The sequence below is a fragment of the Bombus impatiens genome, unplaced genomic scaffold (genome assembly GCF_000188095.3).
Source record: "Bombus impatiens unplaced genomic scaffold, BIMP_2.2 scf_0120, whole genome shotgun sequence".
In the NCBI taxonomy this organism is placed as follows: domain Eukaryota; kingdom Metazoa; phylum Arthropoda; class Insecta; order Hymenoptera; family Apidae; genus Bombus; species Bombus impatiens.
Window position 1 is genome coordinate 282136 of NT_176539.1, and position 24703 is coordinate 306838.

At 35.7% G+C, this 24703-nt stretch overlaps 2 long non-coding RNA genes across 2 annotated transcripts; one reads left to right on the forward strand and one right to left on the reverse strand.

Annotated features, from left to right (window-relative positions):
• Positions 1-2586: 2586 nt before the first annotated feature.
• Positions 2587-3459, reverse strand: LOC117151225. The gene is made up of 2 exons (XR_004460988.1): positions 3339-3459; positions 2587-3214 (listed from the first exon to the last, which is right to left on the reverse strand). It is a non-coding gene; the product is annotated as an uncharacterized LOC117151225 (long non-coding RNA).
• LOC117151226 lies at positions 3210-5188 on the forward strand. Its single transcript, XR_004460989.1, has 2 exons — positions 3210-3740; positions 4295-5188. It is a non-coding gene; the product is annotated as an uncharacterized LOC117151226 (long non-coding RNA).
• The last annotated feature ends 19515 nt before the right edge of the window (positions 5189-24703 follow it).

Genomic DNA, 24703 nt, shown 5'->3' on the forward strand with positions numbered 1-24703 from the left:
AAAACACTGATACTCGTATGAAGAGAGAAAGTATGAAAACGGACATGTGTACGTATTTTCACACATACCGAGAACCTTCACTTATACATTCGTATCTTAAAATTAATCTTGCTTAAATCATACTACAACGAAATTTCGGGATCTCGCACCTGTTGCACAAGCAATTTTCCTCTAATGAGAATAGACTACGTGATTATGATTCTCAAGTATTTCCGATATTCGTACTTTCGTGCAATACGCTTTAATATACACTACTTCCATGAAATTTTATTCAGCGTATCTGTTTATTATATATACAGGTCTATTATAACGAACTATTATAACAAGTGAAATGGAAAAGTAGCGAGCACTTTCTGAAGTAGAATATTTATAGTCCAATAATTCACATGAAAATCTAGCTAATATAAAAAGATGAAGTTTCATCGAGTCTCGAATGGATTTCACTTGGAAATTAATTATATTGTTTACAAGCGGCAGTTGCTACGAGAAAAAGTAGGATACAAACGCGCGAGAAATTCATTAACGTTACAGTTACAAAGAAATTCCAGAGGAATCAGAATGAATGACTGTTATAAACTTTCAATGAAATTGGGGGCGAATGGTTCGGCGATGTCTTCTTGTAAGTTAAAGTGTCCCCCTCCTCGGTCGGAACACCTATGGTCTGGTCGAGCCATTAATTACCTTTATTGAGCTTCTGTGCCGGTCTCGGTCGTACTTGTCGATCGGCCCTATCACTGCCAATCAATCTCGAACGCAACAGCGGTGGGGCTTCGTCAAACGTCCCGACGAAATCAGCCAATCTACTGCGGGACAATGGGCCAGCATGATTCGATCGTGTCTCGCCGGCTTTGCATCAACTGGCCGTCCCCTCTCTTTTTTGCCTCAACATCTATACATACTCTGTTCCAAGAACGCTTTCTCGATTCTTTCTTCGTCTTTTTGCCGCGGCCAAAGACGGTGAACATTAGCTGTTACGGTTGTCCGCAAGATTCGAGCATTAAATGAAAATGATCGTGTGCACGTCGTTTCAGATAGGGTAGGATATACGATGAATAGTAGATTCATTTCGCTTTGTGGGATACGCTTTCACGAAATAACGTGTTTTGGGTGATATACTTTCATATAAATGCGTTGTATTTTCCTTCGCAACATGTACGTATCTATTATACGAATTCTTTGTACGATGAATCGGTTATATACGAAAGTATGATAGTTTGCGTAATTCGAATCAAGATTTTTTCTTAATATTGCACATAAGATTTAGTTTGTGTACCGAAATTTTGAAAGCAAGTGGAGTATGTATTAAAATATCATACGTTTTAAGTAAAAAGGTTAACAAATCAGCGATTGATCGTATTGTAATAAATGTTCCTGTAAAAAAATATTTTAAGTAAACAGGTAATGTAACAAAAATTCAATTATAGATACGTGGAAACGTGCAATTCGTATTCGAATCTGTACGATGATTGATTCTAAAATGACTGACGCTTACACAATATCGGCCGTCTATTTGAACGCTAAACTGGCAGACACGTATCAGTTAAGTAATTGCTATTACATTATTTAGTGAGATTTCATTAATAGAGGTTCAAGTGAGCTACTAGAGAGATACGATGGGACGTTAATTTCATTGGTGAATTTAGTTCACTTCGTAACAATTGCCATCGACACCGATAATCCAATGAATCGAGGTCTACTTACTTCGTTTAAACATCAAATTTTACTAATATTAAAAGTATAGAGCGAACAAGACATTATGTTTGCTTTCTTATTTGTAAGAATATCAATAAAAATTTCGGAGTTATTCGATTCCTTTGCTCCAGCCTCCAGCAAGCATATGAAATAATCCTTTGAAATGCGTTGGTAGTATCTTTCATCTTACTTCATCTTTCCTAGAATATACTTATTACTTATTTTAATATTTCGTTTATTATTGCGATATTAGATCGATCTTATGACTATACCGTTCCAATATTTATCCGAAAACTGATACACTCGATGTTCATTTTATAATTATCTGAAGTACTTTTCCGTTAAACGCTCTTATTAGTTTTATTATGGAAAAAAATTCATAATGTCGGCAAGATACGGAAGATTTTCTTAATTACTTTGTTATGTGTTCGGAGATGAAAAAGTTTTTGCGATCAAGATTGTCAGTGGTAAATTGAATAATTGTCAAAGTAATTGGTGACTCGAAGGAGAAAGATCTATTTTTACTTATTACTTCCTGACAGCCCCAACGATGTGGGCATGTGACATCTGAATAGCTGGCGTCACGTTTTCAATTTTCTACTCACCGGTTCGGCAAGCTGTCCTTACTCGTTAAGTGTACTGACAGCATCACTGGAGCGTTCCCCTTAGATAAATTAAAATATCGATCGGGACACGCCAATTATAAGTTTGACGTTGTACTAATATCAGCCACGTCACCGTTCCCGCGCACACACTTGTACAATATCCTAGTAAACGTTGTAATAAATAATTTATGTAAATTATAAAAAAAATATGTTTAGCTCCTCTTTCAAAACTTTAACATTTATTCCATTTAATTGTCTTTCTTCCTAGGAAAATAAATTGTTTAGTCCGTCGAAATAATAGTTGCTTTATTTAAATTTAAGAAGAGATAAAATAAAATTAATACACAGCTACCATAATAGAGAAGCTTGGGTTTTGGTCAGAATTTAATCGGCGAACATAAACGTATAACAGGATATTTATAAAAATTGTATACATAAGACGTAAACTTTTCAACTATGGTAGCATAGTGCATATGCATACATGTATGTATGTTAAAAAGTTATAATATATTCAGAAACGTTGCGTTTATAACGCATATACAACGAAGAACCCTCAATTATATACACAGTATGAAAATTAAAGTATATAATCCATCTTCCTTGTCTTCGGTTAAGTCTGCTCGAAAAGCAGTTCCTACGACAGCTTGAAATTTTGACGCTCGTCGCATCGCATTATCCCATGAGTCGGCGAATGAACACGGCCACTGACGTATAATATGTGGGCCGAAAAAAACCAGTGACTCGTTGATACCTTGGTTGAAGCAGCTCCAGGAAATCGATATCGACAAGTTGAATCATTGCTTCTGCGGTCTCGCGGTAAGCAGTTAAAGTGGTTTTCGGCAGTTCGTTGTACCTTTCCGCCGTTGGCGAGAGGTTAATGGACTATGTATCGGTCGCGGTACGTCAATATCACGCATCTGCAAATTATTTTTCCGGTCATTTATTTATACATTTTGATATATGTATAAATTTCGCTTGATTTTTTTATGGTTGAGCCACGGAAAAATTTTAACGCATGGACAACAATATCGAGAGGTGTACTTTTCGAGCGATGGCAGCAGCAGTAGCGGCGGCGGTGGTGGTGGAGGCGGAGGCGGAGGCGGTGACGGTAGAAGCAGAGGCAGGTAGATGGTATGCAGACGTTGACTAGAGTCAGCCGGGGTGGTTGTGCATTTAGCAAGCTGTCGCCCCCAACCAGTCCGCCGTGTCAGGCCACTGACAGTTTTCATTCCGCGCATACTTGACGTGCAACCGGCTCCTCTTCGCTCGCTTCGTTTCTACTAGAACCGCCAACACCATGCCGATCGCTGCGATTAATTATTTTGTCGATCCACTACCTTTTCTTTTCTTCGTCTAACGATGCCAGTCATAGCTCGTTTAATCTCGATAATCTACGTCCTATAGTCGTTTGCGTGGATCCGTAATAAGTTGCGCGCATCATAGGTAATAGTCGTGTAGCATTGTTGTCGCGAACGTGGAAATGAAATTCCTGAATTGGAAAAAATCATATTTTAATACCTTTCGATTTGTCTAAAATGCGATACGACGTGAAATTTTTTTTCATTTAGAAAGAACTATAAACTCGTTTATTTCGGGATTGAACATTTACAATCTATCAAGAAGCTATTAACTTCGCCAACAAACGTAAATAAAAGTAATTGGTTTACGAAACATTTTATGCTTGAATGGTGAAATTGGTGATTAAAATTCTTGAAGAAATCCCCGAAAAACGTGATTAGAGTCCGAAAATATTTGAATAATATTATCCAAATATTACCTCACTATAACATACGAGAAATATTCAGAATTTAGTGATGGCAGAAAGGACATGGTGCTAATTAATTGTAGAAATTGTCATTTTTCCAAAGGAATAAAAGCTATAATACGTCAAGGATCAAATGTATCGTTCATAAGCATTTTATATTTAAACGAAATAAGCAAGTTGTTTGTTTCAAGATAGATTTCGAATTTTGGACAACATCAATTCATATTTACAGAAGGGGCAACAGGAAACGACATACGACATGACGCGACGTGACGCGATGCGAAGAGTCGAAACGAGACGTGAAAGACGTGACGAGAGGAGAGAAGAGGAGAAGAGAAGAGAAGAGAAGAGAAGAGAAGAGAAGAGAAGAGAAGAGAAGAGAAGAGAAGAGAAGAGAAGAGAGGAGAAGAGAAGAGAAGAGATGAGAAGAGAGGCGGAAAGAAGCGAAGCGAAGAGAAGAGAAGAGAAGAGAAGGGAGGAGAAGAGGAGGAGACTATAGGATAGGTGGAAGTTCGATTCAGGGCGAAAGGGAAGGATTAATGGCGCAGGCGGGACACACCGCGGCCATAAATCGCCGCACGGCCAGGAATTACCGGCTCGCAACTTGCGAAATATGACGGTCTCATAAATCCGAGTCCACTAGCCCGCGCGCCTCCATCGACTACGTCGACTAGTCCCGCTTCCAGTCTCGCGTCGGTATATTGCGATCTCGCTTCTACTTCTAACTCGCGGCCTAACGTCATCTTCGTCCGCTCGTGCTCGCGGGAGAATACACCGTGCACCCTGTGTATACGTTTCAGCTCGGCGTGCAACGGCCATTTATAACTTGCGCGCCTGGAAAAGCGAGGTCCATAACCTAATACGTTCGTTCCGCTCGCCGAGGGGAGGCGAGAAAGGAGTTAAACAAAGAACGGGGTACGCCGATTTAAAGGACGGGGATAGATGGATGGAGACACCGGTGTGTCGTAACGATGTGCCGCCTCGAACGATCAATTCACTTACCGCTTACCGTGCTTAGATTCATGTGCCTTGCCGCGATTTTCCATTCGTCCTCCACTATTTCACTCTTCTTGCGCCTCCTCGGAAGTTCGATCGTACCAACTGTCTTACCTTCTCGTAATTGTTCCTAAAATCCACCGATCCAACTTATCCTCGGAAACTTCGTATTATCGTAAACTTTTTAATGTTCAATGAAGTAACAACACTCTCTAACTCTCTATTCTGAGAACTCCGCAAATTATAATTAGCTTTTTGGCATTTTTAGTTTAATAATTTCGTAAATACAACGTTAACCAGAGATGTACTTATAAGAATGAATCGGAATTTTAATATTTTTACGATTTAATACGAGATTATATTTTACTTGAACGAGAATTTCGTTGAAAGTACCCTGCAATCGAATCAATTAAATTTTCAAATGTGGCTCGTCAGCCCTAAAGTTTGACTTTATGTTCTTATCCGATTTTTCTATATTTAAGTAAACTTATTTCAAAAATAATATTTGTTTGCAAAATAAATGTTGGAATTTGTGAAATGCCATTTTTCTATTTACTTTACTACTTTATTATGTATTCTATGATACATGCATTTATATTTGTGCCCCCTTAATTAGCTGTCAAAAATGCCTAAAAATCTATCACTAGTTTGAATAATTCTGTTTAGTACAAATAATAATTATAAGTATAATAGCAAATAAAATACTTGCAAACAAAGATGAGCAGGAAGGACATCCTAGCAATGTTTAAATTAATTTCTTGATTACGCGACATACATACATCTAAATACATACATGAAACATGCTATGCATATGAAAGAGCAGCTTAAACGGCGTACAATAGTCGAGGCACTTTCCGACCACGATAATGCTTTAGCTTGAATTATTCTGTAATTTTCACGAAATTGTCTCTGAATATGATTTGTAGAGTTATTAAGATTTACAGAGATTAGAAGAGTACCCATACTAAACATAGATACGGTTATTACAAAGCTACGGCTAAAATGCTATTACATATGTATATATCTAAGTATTATGAGTAACCTTAAAGTGCTGATGATATTATTTGACTTGCATCAAATATATTGTCAGCTATTAAACGTGTGATCGTTCAAGTAATAAAAATCAAACCAAGAAACACTAAACTATTGTAAATTCATAACGTAATCACTTTTTATTGATATTTTTATATTCTGAAACCTAATACACAAATATCATATCCAACTTACGCGTTTCACACGCGTAAAGAATCAATTTTCAATTTTTTTTATTATAGAAAAGCGTGAACACATTTGGTTTATATTCGACGATTTTTTCCAAGCGAAATGAACAAATATTGTAAAACGCAGTTTATCGCTCCTTTAGTAGATACTACGAAATACAACTAATGTTTATGTCAATTATATTAACAGTAATTACGATATGTGCTGTAATTGAGAATTACACGAACATGCTGTATCAGGATGCCGGAATAAAATATCCCTAGTGTATGTACAGCGTACATGGGTATCCGCCTATCGTTATCTAAATCCATGGAAATCGAATTTATGGTTTGGCTACCAGCCATTAAGTAATAATAATTTGTTTCAACAAACATTTGTTTATTGATTTTACGCAGTCTGTCATGAACGCTGTAATGAGCGGAAGTTTTAAATGTTGTTCATTTATTATTTGTATATTACCTGCGTTTCCAGTATCAGAATTGGTACGATTAAACGTATCATATATTATCTGCTTTTACAAACACTTTCTATTTGAAACGCTTTTACAATGAAAATTTATAAATATGGCAATTAAAAATTATAGATGTTGTCAGTTTGAAAAATGTCAATAGTTTTTAACACTGTAATTTAAAATAGATCATTTAAAGCCTCAACCATGTTATTCTATACGTTTACGAGATAATTGAGCAAACCTGAATATCTAGGTAATAATAATTTTACATATTTTGCTTTAAGAACACTTTTTAAATTATTAAATTTGAAAGTTTCACATATTAATAAGAAAATTCTAATGAATAAAAATGAATACTCTAACTAATTATTACTGTATTATATTATTATATTTATCGTATAAAAAAACTAAGTAAACCATTAAAAAGGAAATATATTAATTTTCATAATTTATTTCATTTTTTATTATTTTTATACGTAATACTTTATTATTTTCCATATTTATTTTCTCGGAAATGAATCTTCTAAGGTTAAAACAAAATAATTTAATTCTTTACGTAGTCGTGTCACATTTAATGAAAATTTATAGTAGTTAAGCGAAAAAGAAGGGAGATCGATAAATTTAAAAGTAAACCTGAGAAAAAGAGTATATATACATATATATGTGATCCGGCTACAATAGGTGTTAGTTGTGGATAAAGTATGCGTGTCGATAACCTTGATGCAGTTAATTACTATTTCTTCCTAGGCGAAGCAGCGTCTGAGTACGTAATAATGAATCAGTGAATTATAAAATAAAATGGTTCTATCGTCAATCATAAATTTTCTGCTTGTTAATTAATTTTATATGTTATGTGGGATATTTATGCAAGTGTGACAATTTTGAAAGTGGAAATAGGAACAACTCGGCAACGTTGTGTCAGCGTTTATATCGTCATCGATCCTAAAATTTATACGTTCCATAAAATTCCGGAGCGAGAGAAAGGCTATCGAAATTCATAAAGTTATAATAATAAAATTTAAAAGCAGCTTCGATTTCGCAGCATGTTGGGTTTCGCGGTTATCGCGATAAACATGCGAATTGTGCAAAAAATTTATAGCGGCATAACACTCGGCTTCATTAGTTTCCATTCGATTAAAACGACGGCCAAGAGGAATGTATGCGCTGTTCTGCAGGTTAGGTAGTCACACGTATTCGTACACGCGCATGCACGCACCGTAGAAGGCGGGCAGAGCTCGTTACCATTCATAACGTTATCTCAAATTATAAAGTATCTTGCATTTCATATCTTTGGCTCTTTCTCGTATCTCCTTAACGGCTGCCCGACAGGCTTAATCGACCGTTAATCGAACGAGCAACAGGCAAGTAACCTTAGTGGAAACGAGAATTACAGCCTGACAGTTATACGTTACTGTGTTATGTATATTTCTAGGATATTAGAAAGGCACGCATACACCGATCGACATTCGCGACTGATCCGTAAAATACCTTAGACAGCTCTTGATAACTCTGCAATGACGCTGAAATACGTGAATACATTCGGTAGAAGATATATTCCAGAAGACTAACTCAGACTCAGCGTATTACATATGTAAATTGCAGGGATAGAAATGTTTTGGAAATTTGCAACTTACCACGAAAAGAAAAAGACAGAGTCAATTAACAACAAAAGGTATGCGAACAGATAATAGATTTCTGTAACTACTAAGATTAAACGGTATGAATACAAGTACTAGTGCATTTTCTTAATTTACACTCGGACATGTTGAACATTTTTTTAACACATTTCAAATCTTACTTTTATCGTTTGTAATTTTGACGCGATGACCGAAAAGTGGAAAGTATCGAGAGATCCTTTTGAAAGTTACGTCATCGATATTTTAAAGTTAATGGCTGGCATCGCAGGTTGAACGATCAAAAGTCCTGTTATAACGTGCTACGTAATCAATGTCGATGGTTGGAAGATGCGATCTTCCTGGAGAGTTTACCTAAAAGTGTGAAATTTATAATGATTATATTCTTCGGAAGAGAGAAAGAAAGGCGTGTGAAATATTTCGTATCAGTGGTTGTTGGAATCTCCTTAACGGCTGTCACATGAACCTAATTGATCGCTAATCGAGTGGATAACGGGCAACTAGTTTTAACAGAAACGAGACTTACGAGCTGACAGCTATACATACCGTAATTCTTCGCGATAATGGTGAAAAGGAGGGGTTCCAGTAAACCTTAAAGGCAGTGACAGTGGCGCTAATTGACGGGTTGCCAGTTGCAGCCGGGAACGTGAAAGTCCCCGCCGGAACCGCTGTCGCCTTTGGACTTTCTGTCTTTCGCCTCGACACTATAATTAATCTGCTGCATGTTACGATAACCACAAGAATCATTGACTGCGGGTGATTAACGTTGAAGCGTAGTAATCGAATCGATGATTGCGAACCCTTAAAACTTATTACATTCACGTACTCGTAATTAAAAGGAAGGCATTTTAACGACCAAAAAGAAATCGATGACTAATAGGACCGATATGATATTAAAATATATATAATATACGAGTTTTTTAACCTCTCGATACCAAAACGTAAAAAATAATTGCAAGACAAAATACTAACAATAAACATTAACAGTTAACTTTATTATATCTTTACAATATAGGTATAGTCGGTGAAAGAGATACATATAGCGAAAAATTGTAAATTCGATCAACTGTCGAAGTTGCAAAAAATCTGTGAAGCTAAAGACTAAAAAATTTGATTAGAATCGCGTAATGTATACATCGTGTGTAAAGATGCATAATATTGTATGCGGCGATAAATGTCATTGTATCATATGTGAAGCTTTGATTTCAAACTTTCTTATATTTCTTTTCTCAAAGTAGTTTTCAGGGCAAACTCCGTATATGTACATTGACTTAGTGTTTTAGAATATAGATTAGTATTCGGACATCCTTTCGAACGGAATAATTTTTTTAAGATTGGACGAAACAACTTGTGTTTTCCTGGGAAGTTAGAAGAACTATTTTACTAGATGACGCGTAAAAAAATTTTGAAAATATAGCAATTGCAATTCAATGACCAAGCGCAACTTGCTACAACTTGTTTAACTGAACCTGCAATGAAAATTTAAAAAATACATTTTGCAGATTTATGTCAATTAGATATACATGCCGGAAATTTCATCGAAATCAGTTGATGCAGAAATAAGCGACAGATATGGAAAGATATTATAGCAGCTATAAGCCGCAAGATAATCTGCGATTTTTACCATTTTTAACAGTTTATAGCTCGTAAGAACGTACTGGCGAGGCTCATAATCAATTTCGATGAAATTTTCAGTATGTATATACAATAATTCTCATAAATCAACAGAACGTATCGTACAAATTCTCATCACAGGTTCAGATAAGAAATCGTAAAAATCTAGTCCACGAATCCCTCGAATTTGTCATAAAACGTAAAGTCCAATTTTGGTCCAATATTACAAAGGTTATTCCATTTTAAAAGGTGTCCGAATATTAATGTGAGCGACTGTATATGTGTGCACGTATATACGTATATGTATACAGACATGCATAAAAGTGTAAAATGCGACTGATTTATACCAAAGTTGAGTGTAATGATAATAATGCATAAAATAAGTAGGTACACGCAGATACTCGCAATATATGTAAATATATATTTGCCATCAACTCTCTCGTATTTGTTTGAAAGTGTTATTTCGTAAAATTTGTATACGATCTGCACTATTTCGATATAGGTCCGTACAAAACATTGCAGTGCTAACATTTCGTTCGTTTCACTAGAAACAGGGTGACGTCTCTATAACTTACGTTTCATAAAATCGTAGTCCGGGCTCGTATCTTAAACCGGACAAGGAACGAACTACGAATCTCAAAGCGTGTCTACTGTCTACATTTACTGAAATATTATCTAGATATTTGTTGAACGTCTAGACAGCGATTACATATTCGGCCGATATCACAGTGCAAGAATTAACTCTTTGGCTCATATGTAAATCCCTGGGTGATTCAGCACGAATTACGAGAATTTCGGAGAATGTACATGCGAGTTGGATCGTAGATCGTAGGCATACAAAGTTTTCTGCATACTGGTCGCTATTTTCGTACGTCGACCGAGAGAACCGAGATGGTCGACGACTCGCTTTGAGCGAGATATCGCGTTGTTGACCGCATAAATCGACGGTAGATATGGCGGTTAGTCTTGCATATACGTAGACACGAGTGAGTACAAACGGATACACCCACACGGTAGGATTTTAACACGAGTCGGCTGCCGGACAAGCGAGCATACGTATGTAGTATGTATGTATTGAAAGTAATCTACTGTCGGATTACTTTGATGGCGCAGTCAGCCTAAGCGGATCAAAGAGACTCTCTCTATCTCTCTTCCTCTCTTTCTCTCTCTCTCTCTCTCCTTCGTTCCTTCTTCTCTTTCCTTCTCTTTCTCCCTATTTCGCACAGAGTACCAATGCTCTGCTATAGTTCTTCTCAGTTCCTCTTGCCCACTTTATCTTTGTTAGATACTTCACGGAGACGTGTCTAATGTGCTGTCCGCATTAATACTAACCGATCCTACACGCTCTACCCTGCCTTTCATCTCATGCTGATTTAACCGTGTTGTAAAAAGAATTTACTGGATCGCGTGTATATCTAAATGTAATGTCTTCGGTAGGGGTAGCAACGAACGGAGAACGGGAAAATCCACACAACACACAACCCATCGACGAAACTAACAAAAATAGATACCGCTTCTCTGTGCCTGTCCCCTTCGTTTTATCGTTCACCGTTTCCCTTCTCGTTCCTGCTTCTCTTTACTTCTCCTTACTTCTTTTCGACAGAGACGAAGAAGACGACGAGGACATTGAGAATTGAGAACGAAGCGACGCATTGATAGTTTGCCGAGTGAGTCACGTAGAGTGTCGTAGAACGCTGCGCGGGGTGGAACGCACGGTACGTTTATCCGGGCCCCTTTAAAGCCTCCGGCTTCCGTAGCTGATTCGACTTAGTCATTTCTCTTTTCGAAACATCTTTTATGTTTTACCCACGCGCGATTTCGAGCAGTTTTATGTGCCACAGGTGCGGATACTTACGGTGAAATTGTTTTCAGAAAATATTTTATATCGTTACTCAATGGCATTTACGTATTTATAACCCGCATGCGAACAGGGGACATCTTTCTCGAATTTACTTTATGTACGATTATACATCCCTGCGATTTGTTTGAAAAGCTTGGATTTTCCGAAACTAACCTGTATTTTTCTTACTTCCTTCGTCGCATAATCTATGTAAGATATTAAGGTCTAAAGTACTTTTTTTAAAAGCATAAACAGTGTATAATATGCTTTATAAAATCAACGATGGGCTATAATGACTTTTAAGAATTTTTCTTTGCGTAAATTGGTAATATTACAAGAAAGAATGAATTCCCTAATATTCCGCGTAAGTTCTTAGTTATCTTCGTTGATCGTTTCCTTCAAAGAAATTGTTCGATGTATTAATAAACAATTTACCGAATTCTATGAGAAATATTACTATGAAAAAACGGATATTTATAATCGATGAATTATATGTTATATTATTCTGTACTGTTCACTGTATCATATGCCGTAAATTACAATATACTGTCACCAGTGAATTGATATCAAATTGGTCAGGTATGACATATATCAGATTTTGTTCTCTTTTTTTAATGACATTTTTGTTACGCTATAAAATCGCAGTACCTTAACTTATTCGCGTACATATTCTGAATACGTATGTACGATCTCTGTAAGAAATCGTTTCTCTCAAATACGTTTCACTTGGCTGGTTCCTTTCGTATTAAAATTTTCATGTTAAGTACGTTGAAAGGAATTATTGCGTATGCAAGGAACCTTATAAAATGTAGATATATTAGCAAATTGTGTGAAGTATCTTGTTGAAAGTAATTATGTGAAATGCCTCGCTGTAACAAAATTCTTTAACACATTATTATACGCTATCTATGGAAAACGATGTTAGATACCTAATACGTTTTGTATAAATGAATATTTTACGCATTTACAGCGTTGGTGTCACAATGCGGCGGTTTCTTAAGAAACGTGGGAGAACGTTTAACGAGTAATCAACATCGAATACAATAATACTGCGAAGAAAAATGTTTTCAGGTGACAAAGAAGAGATAATGATCATCGTTCCCACAATGACTAACGCGATTATAGGATTGTGCAAGAGTTTTATTAGTTTTGACGTGTCGCAACGAGTACATGGCTGGTTGCATAGCGTATAACGTATTCATTATCTGTGATTGTGCAGACGCGCGAAGAAATTGATTTAACCTTGTTGTTAAACGATAGTGTCTTAAATCAATTCAATTTATTGGCGATTATGGATTCAGTTATTGGTATGCAAATGCGAAGTAGATACAAGTAAAAGATTAACACGCTTGCATCTAGCCCAACTAGCTTTTGATTTATGCTTGTAATAAAGTATAAAACGTTTTCACGCCGGAAGTTTTATATATAGGCGAATATGAACACTTTTTAAATAATTACCTATCAACGTTAAATAATTGATAATTGGTGTGGATGAAACTCGGTTCGCGCTTAACGCATAAACGTTTATCATCGATGAGAGATCGAGAGATCGCTAACGTAAATCGTATAGCGAAGGACGAGTACGGACGTGTCAGGCTACGTAACGCTGGAACGTGTCCGGTTGAGCGGAAAATTAAAACGTAAAGGCTCGCGAGGAAGGAACGAGAATACAATCCTAACGTGAGCTCCATGTACATTTCGTTATCTGCATCCGGCCCATCGAATATCCGGAGGACGTCTTCCATCTCGAAGGAATATTTATCGCGCGAGGGAAGGGCGCTCTGGTAAGCTGGAAGCGCGAAGGTGAACGTGCGACGCGACGTATCGGGAGCGCGAAGAAGACAGCTGTGTGGCTGCGGTTGTGGAGAGGTTAAAAGCGGTTGTAGCATAATTGTACTCGTGCTATGAAGCGCAGTCCAGGGGTGAGATGCAACATATTGCCCCGTAGCCGACTCTTATCGACTGGGAGCAGACAGGCGGGCTGGTAGGAAGGCTGGCTGGCTGGATGGCGGGCAGATTTACGAGGACCGCTCGGATAGCGAATGATAAACGCGAGTCGAGATAGCTTTATTTATTCGCGCCGTGCCTACCATCCCTTTGCCTCACGTTCCCCTTCTTGGTCTGCTCGCCAGTTTGGCCGCTTCTCTACATTCTACACTCTACACGACGATTGTCAGAGTCGTGTCCGCGCGACGGGATTCTGCTAGGTCAAGATGCCTCTTTGACATAACGACTTTGTTTTACATGCGTTGCCAGCCGACCGTGCAACGTCGATATAATTTATGTATCTCAAGACGCAACCACCGCTCGCTGCCACACCACGCCGTACCACATCGCGCCGAGCTTTCCATCGTAGTTAAATTTTTTTCGTGTGTCATTTACTCGCCATTCGCTCGTTACCTGCAAATCCTGTAATTACCGCGTGCTGCGGCACACCGCGTTATAATGCCACGCGAGAAATCTGTGTGATCCTTTATAACGCAAAACAACCAATTGCTCTTTGATTTTCGTAGAATCTCGAGATTCCGTTGCTAATAAACCGGTAATTACTATCTTCGCCGCGATACATACTACGTATTTTCACCACTCAGGAATTTGAAACTATTATCGGGCATTGAACCACGCGTATCGTGCCAATCTACGGGCTACTATCTTATCATCAATTTTTACGTGATATTTTATAGCTCGATATGCACTTGATTTTCTAAGCAATTACCAACTTTCGCAATACTTTATTTTAATTATAAATGCCAACATTATCATCTTACTCCACATTAGAATTTTATTCCATTCCGTTCTGCACCGAGAAAATTGAAAGCGATAAGGAATAATTATAAGGAAATTTTCAGAGTCTTAAAGCATTTAACGTTTGGAACATGAATATGTACAAATACTAATAGATTATAATCTTCATATTATAATAATTGTATTAATTATAATTATAATATCAGCGGTTCGTAATATATACATATAACGTATGAATAGTAATAATTAATGGTAGTGAATATAACGTACGAATAAGAGAATAATACATACGTGTGAACACATACTGTTGTATATGTACAAGATATACAACTTTCCAGTTGGGCACAATATTTTATTTCAAATTAAAGATTATCGTCTTTATACGTTCTACCTATTAATCAATTTCGTTTAACTCAATCATGACACGTAGCTATTTGACATTTCTAATCGTAGGAGTATCTACTTTTCAAATCTATAAATTTTGTTCGCCGAAATCATATTAGCCCAGGTGTGTTTAGCTTCTACGCGAACCTTCACGTTTCAATCCAACGAACTATTTTTTTTACACGCGACGTAATATGCGCTTTATCGAAAATACTTCCTTGAGTATAGGTTCTGCAGCAATTCTATTTGCCACCAAGCTTTGTTATTCCACGTGAACGAAATTCGCTTGGTAAATCACGACGAAGGTCGAAAATCGGATCAACTATACATACACACTGCCAGATAAAATTGCCAGCTCACTGTCTCTTTACTGTTATTTTGTTCAATAAATAACTGTAAACACTGGTGAATGTGAGAAATTTAAAAAAAAGAGAAATGTAGTTTCAAAATTTACCCCCACTACTCATAAGTTCTGAAATTTTATCTTGTGTTATCACACCATATATGGTCTTTGAAGAGCTTTTTACGAATACATAAATGATTTGAAACAAAAAAATTTTTGAACACACAAAATTGAAGGACGTAACATAGAATACCGACCGTAAGATCTTGCTTAGCCGTGGCAACTTATGAAAATTATGTATATTAATTATATTATACTAATTATATTAAATTACTCACATAATTTCTCACACATACAAGCATAAGGATTTGTAGCAATGTTTATGTCTTAATATTTTTTTATAAACTGTTTATTTACATATTAAAATTCCTTTGATTAAAATCGTACAAACATTACATAAATTGGATCACGGTTACATTGCTCTATTGTATACAACGCATTTCCTCATCCTTTGTTCAAGCGATACAATAGTTGGATATTAGAGAGTTGGATGCTATTGCAACGATAACATCTATTTATGTCCGGTTTATTTCACTATAAAAAAGATAGAAGAAATTATGTACATATATTTAATATAATTAGTATAATATAATTAATATATATAATTTTCATGAGCCACAGCTAAGCAAGATCTCACAGTCGGTATTCTATGTTACATCCTTCGATTTCGTGTGTTGAAAAATGTTGTTTCAAGTCATTTATATATTTGTAAAGAATAATATCTTTTTTTTTAATTTTTCACATCCACAATGTATGTTAGAGTCTTTGCGTATAGCTTTCATGTTAATTTTATTTCTATAATTCTTCTTTAAAAAAAAATTTTTTAATTATCAAAGTTTTACATTTTTTTAGAATTTCATATTTTATTACCTGAAATCTTCTAAACAATCATCGTTAGATCAGCCAGAGTAGATTACAGTAATTCATACTTTGTTAAAGATTTCTCATTCCTTCCTCTTTTTCCTGCTTTCTGGAAAGTACCTAATGGTAATCAGTTCTCTGATATTCCAAAAGCCAAGAATGTAAATAACCTCGTAATGTGCATTTCATTTAATTCCACTTCTGGTGTTTTACGTTAATTATTATTAATTAAAAAATAGAGTGCGAACGTAAATTTGTCCGTAAGTTTAAACTTCTTATTCTCTTGAATTATTATCACCAAAATTGTACGTTTGATACAAATCAATCTCCCATAGAAAATAAAAGCCGAAGAACCACAAACATGTCAGTCTTTAGTTGTTTCAAAGTTTCCAATTAATTAACACAGTCTTTAGGAATAAATTATAATGTTCTATGCCTCGTTACTTCGTTAGATTTCTTCCACTTATTCCTTTGGATTCGATAATTCCTGCTTGATGCCGAGCTGTATGTTGACATCCCCTGAGCCACAACATCATCAATGACAACAAGTTTTCGCATCTCATAAAATAGTTGTATGCATTTTTGCCCCTCTGGTCACTCAATCATGTCGTAAAATGAAAGGTTTAAATCGACACAGGTGACTGGTTGTATTACGTGAAACTTTTGAGCACAGTGCATAAAACATAGTTATTTATTAGTTCAGAATATGTTTTTGTTACACGTCACATTTTTAAATGTTAATAACACTTCATTAATGACTAATATACGTATACAGAGTGGAGCACTTAAAACAGGCAACATGAATAAATCTCTTGCTTTTGCAAATTTTTTTGATTTTGATGCATAATCTGTTGTTAATGATCTTTTTTATAGATGGGGATATAGAGGAAATATCAAAGTCAGCTTCATTTTTTTAACTTTCCTTGTTTACTTATTTTTTACTTATTTTCTGATGCAGCATGTTAATATAAATACAATGACTTATGACCTGTAGTACACACCTTATATAAAAGTATAATATATGAATATAGGTACAATTGTTAAATGATCAAAATATTACAATATAAAAAACTGATATGAATAACGCAATGTTGATAATTAGTATATGTATCCGTGACTGGAATTACAGAGTGTGTTCATTATAATTATTTATAAGATCAAAGTATATTCAAGATGATCTTTATAGCTCATGATTTTCAGGCTTATTTTTTCTGTATTCACATTATGTATGTATCATATGGTTACGTTGGTTAGCTGGTATGGTTAGGCTGTGGAATTGCATCGTTCTTTCCTATTATATTCCAAGCAACATAGTTTTGAAATATTAATAAACTTCGTAATTACTATCGATACGTTCGCAATTTACGATGATAAAAACAACAAATTGAATAATAGTACAATTATTAATCTTAATAAATGATATGATAATGAAAAGTATACAATAACGGTAACAAATTTCGTGTTACTTATTTCAATAATATCATTTATTCAGATGACGTATATACACATGATTATGAATATTTATATAACGCGATCGACGACGAATATTGAATTAAAATTGAAATTGAAATATATCTAATTAAAATCGAATATTTATGTATAAGTTTTATCATTTTATTTTACGCAATAGTAGCTAGTCTTCGTCAGCCAACTTCAAGAAAATAGTACGAAAATTAGAATGTGAAAGTATTCGATTGTCCCGAGCGTCTTGAGACGTCTTTCTGCTGTAGGCTTTAGCGCCCGAGTTATGTATAAATACCATGAAGTGAATGTGTTGATACGCTTATATTGCCATCTTTGTAATGTAGAATTAGATAGGATAAATAGTATACTTCCTGGCGCGTTTGTTGTAATTGTAAGTGTGTAAGTAGAACTGAGTAGATTAACGCAGTTTCTGGTCGGATAGGCTTATCCTTTCGCTTGTCCAACCTGTCTCGCGAAATGCAATCTGAAAAATCAACGGCGACGCTGGCACAAATGAAACATGCGAGTCTTCTCTAGCTACGCCCTTCGATTTTTTGAATTTTGCGATTGCGGTCGCGACAAACATATCTCGAAACAAACTCCATATATGTACGAGTACTGTAATTGCTCGAGCATGTATATGTGAACGGACAGCAATCACTATGATCAATAGTCGTCCACGTGAAATTGAATTAGCTTACGTGATCTATCTTTTTATTCCTTCTCTATAAGTAGTTTCTTGTTTTACGATTAGAAAGACTTGGGTCTGGATTTAAATTTTAGCGATGTAGCGTCCGGAGAAAGAAGAGACTTTAAGCAAATTGCCATACAACGAGGCAACTACCAATGGCTTTTCAATGGTTTCAATGGATAAGATGTGCTTCATAAAATGTTATTTGAATACACTGTTACTCGCTTGAGAAGCGTAATATAAATTGATTTCTTTTTAAATGTCGTGTATGGCATAGGTCTACATATTTCATTTTGTTAGTCATAAGTTTATTTTTCTGTTTCTCTTGATCTAACAGAGACAATATCGAAGGTAGCTTTTAAATAGACGATCTTTCATTCCCTCCCTCCATAATCAACTTCGTCGTTGTAATTTTTTAAGTTTTACAATCAAGGTCCGGTCGGCTGGTCTGCTTGCATTTCCATTTTTATATTACACGTAAATACACATTATATCGATATATATTCATAACGGAGTATGATGTATTACATACGATATGGTAAAAATGGTAAAATTAGATACTAAACGAAGAATTGATAACAGAACTGACTCATAGTATAATATTTAAAGAGTAAAAAATATTGAAAATATAACCATTGTAAAAGCTGTCTAAAATGCTAACTTGGTTGGTTAAGAAATACTTAACGAAGAAAATATTAATACGGTTATTGAGAAAGATAAGTTCGCAATCTATGCCGAGCAAGTCGTTACGAACAAGCCGAAAGTTTATAACGGCGTTAAGTAATTGCGGTAGGCGGAGTGCGAACGCTTGGCCGTTAGTGTAAAATATCAATTCATTTATCCCCTGTTCGGCGGCGCGGTTGTTCGCAAGCAACGGTCTCTCTTATGAGAGTATAATTGCACGTAGACGCGCAAAGTGGCGTGAGCTGCGGGCCAAAGACAATCAAGATTATTATTATACCGCACACAACAGATGTGCTCCGTTTCTCAGTAATAATGCTGGTAATGGTCGTGGTAATGATAACGATAATAAACCATGGACCGTTTCTCTATATATAAGTACGGTGACGTGGAAAGATACGGGGCAAGTGATCGTTGGAAATAATTATCAATGTACCAGGTTCTCTTTTCGCTCGGTATCGGGTATCGATTTATGTAAAACAGGTTTGGTATTAATCGATCAGATGTACCTCTCTGATCTATCTTTAGTTTATAAATGAAAGAGAACTGGTTCGACTGACGTATGATCATTTGCTATTTCTTCGACTAATAGTCGATGAAATTCAATTTCTCAGTACCGAGCGCTTTCATTGATCGCCCCCTATGAAGCACCATCAGATCGGTAATGTTGTTCTATCTGCGTTAAATCGTATAATTCTTGCTTCATGTACTTATTATTTCATGTTCTTACATATTATTTCTTTTTTTCTGGTTAAACATTTGGTTTAGTTAAAAAATGTTTTTTCGTATTGTCATTTATCTTTAAATTATATTTAGAAATACGATTACATTCTAATACGTATTTACTATCTTTCCTTTTAAAAACTTTTATCGGTAGCAATAAAAATGACAACATATAATATTTTTGAGGCAGTCATTTAAATAACTGTTTGTTAAACGAGGGTCATGTTTAAAACATACTGTTTCGTTCCATTGTTAATTAGTGTTATAGTTTAAGGTTATTGTCGAAAGGTCGTTTACCAAGTACCTAAGTCATAGAGAATGTGTAATACGTAAGTATGCATAAATATGTTATCCTGTTTGGACACGATTACAAATGATTGATATTATTTATGATAACCACCAATGATAAAAATGACTTGAGTTACTGAACTAAAATTTGCTAAAATTTATTTTACATATATGATTATACATTATGCAACGGAGTATCGGCAGCATTTTAAATTATTTAAATTTGTAAAGTTTATTCTTTGAGGACTAAAAATAAAATTATGACGAAACAACTTATTTTAATATAAGAATTTATCATTATTTAATATAAGATATAGCAAATTTAAAACATGTCCAAAATTACGTGTAAAAGTAAAATAATATCTTAGATGTCAAACAGCATGTTAACTTCAATTTATACAATTACGTATGTATTTATTTTTTAAAATAGCGATTCAATTCTTAGGATTTCGAAGTTGTTTGAAGAAGAGAGTATAAAATGAGAATAAAAATTACTTTTGAATCGTTTCTGTTAAAACTCAATTTTCGCTCATAAAATAACTTCATTTATTCAAGATGTCTACTCTATAACTATTTTATCTCTGTAACTCTATAACTATAACTATTCTAAAAATATTTGTTGTTCTTTCAGAAACAGATCTAAGGATAAAAATGTGTATCGTAATTCCAGTTGAAATATTTTTTACAGTCCTCGGCATAATCGATGCTAACTTGTAATTAATATAAAAGGAAATTAAATTGTTGGGATTTATTCATCTGACACAGAATATTTATACCAACAGCTACATGTGTACATATAATTGTCGGATAAAACAAAACGGTAATCAGCGGCACTCCGATTGCATAAAATGCTGTTTCTAATCCAAAGTATAAATCTTTTAATTGAACAAAAAACGTACGGCATGTAATGAGTACTTTCAAACTACTTTAACACACCTTCAAACCAGTATACGTTGTTGATTGTTGGCGGAAATTTATGCGCTCTATTCGCCTGAGTTACGAGTAGAAAGTCGATAAGGCACATCGTGCTCACGGTACAAGAATAACCCAGCATATTTATGATATTCGTTTCAATTTTATCTAATCGGCTCCAGGGCCATTAATTATTAGTAGCTGTGAACAATTACGCTTTGCGCGCGTCTTCCTGTAACTTTCTACGATATCTCGCGCGTTCCTTCTGCTATTTCACTTAAAACATAAAACATCTTGTTGCATAGGCCCTACTATAGGTATACATACATACGTTGTAACGTTTCGTAATTGATCAATTCAATAATCATTATCCCACTTTGTAAAATATCTATTGTGCATTTTAGCATTTCAGATTTCACTGAAATGGTTTACGTTTTTTTTTACACATGCAGATATTAATTATATAATTAATCTTTCATTAAACATCTTTGTTAGACATGGTAAAATATAATTCTTACACATATTATTCATAATTTTAATATTACATTACTTTTTTAAAACAAACTCGAGAGAATTGTATTTTTAACATCATTTTCTACTTTCCATTAAACTTTTTCTAATATATGTAAACAAATGAATTCCAATGTAAATATTTTTCTAATTAAATAAATAACCTATATATAATACTTTCGAGTGATTAACGATCATAAAGTTTCTTCGAAATGTTTTTACAATGAAGGTCTGCCTATGTAGGTAATCTCAAAATACAAAGCAGTTCAGCCTTTCTAATTTTCGATCTAGTCTCTCATATTTGGCACGTACTGCTTTGGAAATTTCTAAAAGATTTCCAAAACGCGGGAACGTGTTTCACGAAAACAAAATATGAATGTTGAAATACTCGCCTTGTTAATTAATCTATCGTTTCATATTTCCGCTCGCCATCTTTGTATAGTTTAAAAATGTACAACTCGATACGTGTTCAGTTTATGAACGTATCGACGGTTCCATTAATTAGACGCGATATCAGAGAAAAAGGTAAAACGTTGATTTCCCTATTTTACAAATTTTTCGTAAGAGTAAAACGGCGATAAATGTTTCAAACGTCCTATGTATTGTGTTCGGTATGAAACTTAGACATCGGATCGCGTGAATTCACAGATGTTTGGCAAACGGCTTGTAAATAATTATGACCTAATAACGCGTTCGGTGTATCACGTGAACGCGCAGTTTCGCTTTCGCGCCATTTTGACGAAAATCGACCATTGTAGTTGCCGTTGGTAACGCAAGATCATAGCCAAGTAGAAAGAGCTGACGATGAGAACGAAGGTAACAGCTTGTATAAATTTGAGAGTGTGTACCAAGCTGTATACAGACGGTAACCATTTTCTGCGGAAGCAGCCTTTCTTTGAAACGATCCTCATAAGCTCGACATAAAATAACTCCATTTTCACGGTGCCATTGCGATGCTTAGCACCTGGAGTGGAAGTCACGGCGTAAGCGCGGCAGCTCCACGTACCTTGAAAAATACACAGACGACGCTCCGTTTATGGAAATGCGTTTGGCTTATCTCATATACGCTAAACAAACTAAAAGTTGGGTGTTTCGGCTTTTTCGCTTGCCGAGGAATTCCGGAAAACGAACGTTTATATTCGACCGTCGCGTCCGTTAGATCGGCCAATTTACACAATAAAAGGCTTGCGTCCCCATTTTCATTGACCAAATTCGTTACGTTGCAACAACTTTCTAACTGATAACAAAATACTATGTTAAATTATTCGTCGTATTATTCTTGCTTAATTGGCCTCTTGTACATTCAATGAACGTTTAACATTCCTCTTTAATTATTCGCCTAACGTTACAAAGACTGGTTGTCTCTGTGGCTATGTAAAGTACAATAAAATTTTGCATTTTTCTTTAAACTTAATGTTACATTATCGTTTAAGAGATGCAGATACATGCACGAAAGATATGGAATGATTCCACCAAACTATCGCGAAAACATCAACTTAATTATCAACATCTGACACTTTGACAGCGCTTTACGCATAAGCACGTATATTGCATATTTATATGAATAGAAACTTGTAAATTTAAACAGATTTTACTTGAATTATGCATACATATACCATAGAAGACTAATATTTTGGTTAATCACATGTTTATAATTAACTGGTTCTGTGCCCTTTGGTTGGATTTCCATGAGTCACACAGAGACAAATCGGCAATTGAGAAAGGAGCGAAGGATTAGAGAGGAAAGAATGAGAGCCACTGATCTTTCACGAGTTCTTTCGCAGCAAGCAAATGAAAAGTTAAGAAGGCGCGCGCGGTGCCTTGTCGTACCGCTTCGCCCGGCATAATGATTAGCAGGGGACCCGACGTGGATACACACGTAGGCCAACACAGGCACACACGTCCGATGAGAAGATCGACGAAGACGTGTTCAGTTGGTCGGGAAAGAGACGAAGCAACGTGGAACACGATCGGAAAACGACAGGGGAAGTCGACCGGTGAAAGAGAAAGAGAGAAGAAATGAAAGGGCCAACAGAACCAAACCTATATACTGGTGTGTAGGGAAGAGAAAGAACAAATGAATAAGAGGAGAAGGAGAAAGAAAAAGAGGAAGTGAAAGAGAGGGAGAGAAAGAAAAGGAAGGGAAAGAGGGAGAGACAGATTCGCCTATCCTGTGTGCCTGTCCCGTTTGTCCGTGCACTGTCGGCGGCATGCTTCATGTCGAGCTGACAGCTCGTATCTACATTCTGCCCGCGAGAATCTTTATAAGCGTTCGTGGGCGAGTGACGAGCTCGATGACTGGCGGGCGTGACGCCTGCTGCCTTGCCTGACTCTGCCTGACTGCCTTCCTTCGTACCTCGTTACGACGTGCCACGGGGGCTGACACGAAGGGCACGGGGTAAGGAGTTACGATGCCTAGCTATTGCACGGGACAAGCCTTCGATCTGACAGTCATGAATTTCCGTCGGCTTTCATCGTCCTTTCCGTCAGCTCTCTGTTAGGAACTGCTCCACTATACCTTGATCGGCTTGTTCTACACGCTCATTTGTTTCAACTCACCCTTGTCCTCATACACGATCTCCCCAATCCTTCTCAACCTCTTTCTCCCACCCTTTTACATTCCACGGTACGTTCTACTTGCGTGCGTCCATTTTAATTAGCCATCTAAGCCTGTGCCGCTTGTTTCAAACTTCTTCGATCGTTTCCTATAATAATTATTGATACTTAACCGATAACATATTTTTAAATCTTAACAGGTAATGGAGAATATTTTGACTTACGTAAACGTTAAAATTATCAATGTGTAGTACAGTTTTTATTGGAGCGGACTACTAGTTGGATTAAGAGACGATCGATTGATCGGCAAACATTTCTCAAACTAGGTATTATTTATGTACAATATAAATATAATATATCATAATAAATGATTTATTTAAGCGGATAAATAACGAGATAAAACTAGTAATTTTCATTTACTTTCTTACAATTGTTTTTTTAGAATTGATTTGTTATATGTGTTCCTTTTCCATTTTTATCTTCTATATAGCTTTCGGATTTTTAAGGTCTTCATTTTCTGCTATTTCTTTTTAACTATATAAACATGTATCTCGATACAGAATGCTGATAAATTCTTGTGAAACTTTAATTATAATTGCTTATTGTACATGCGATTTAGAAGTTTTATAACAAAACAAGTGATATTTTATGAGGCTGTAAAATGAGG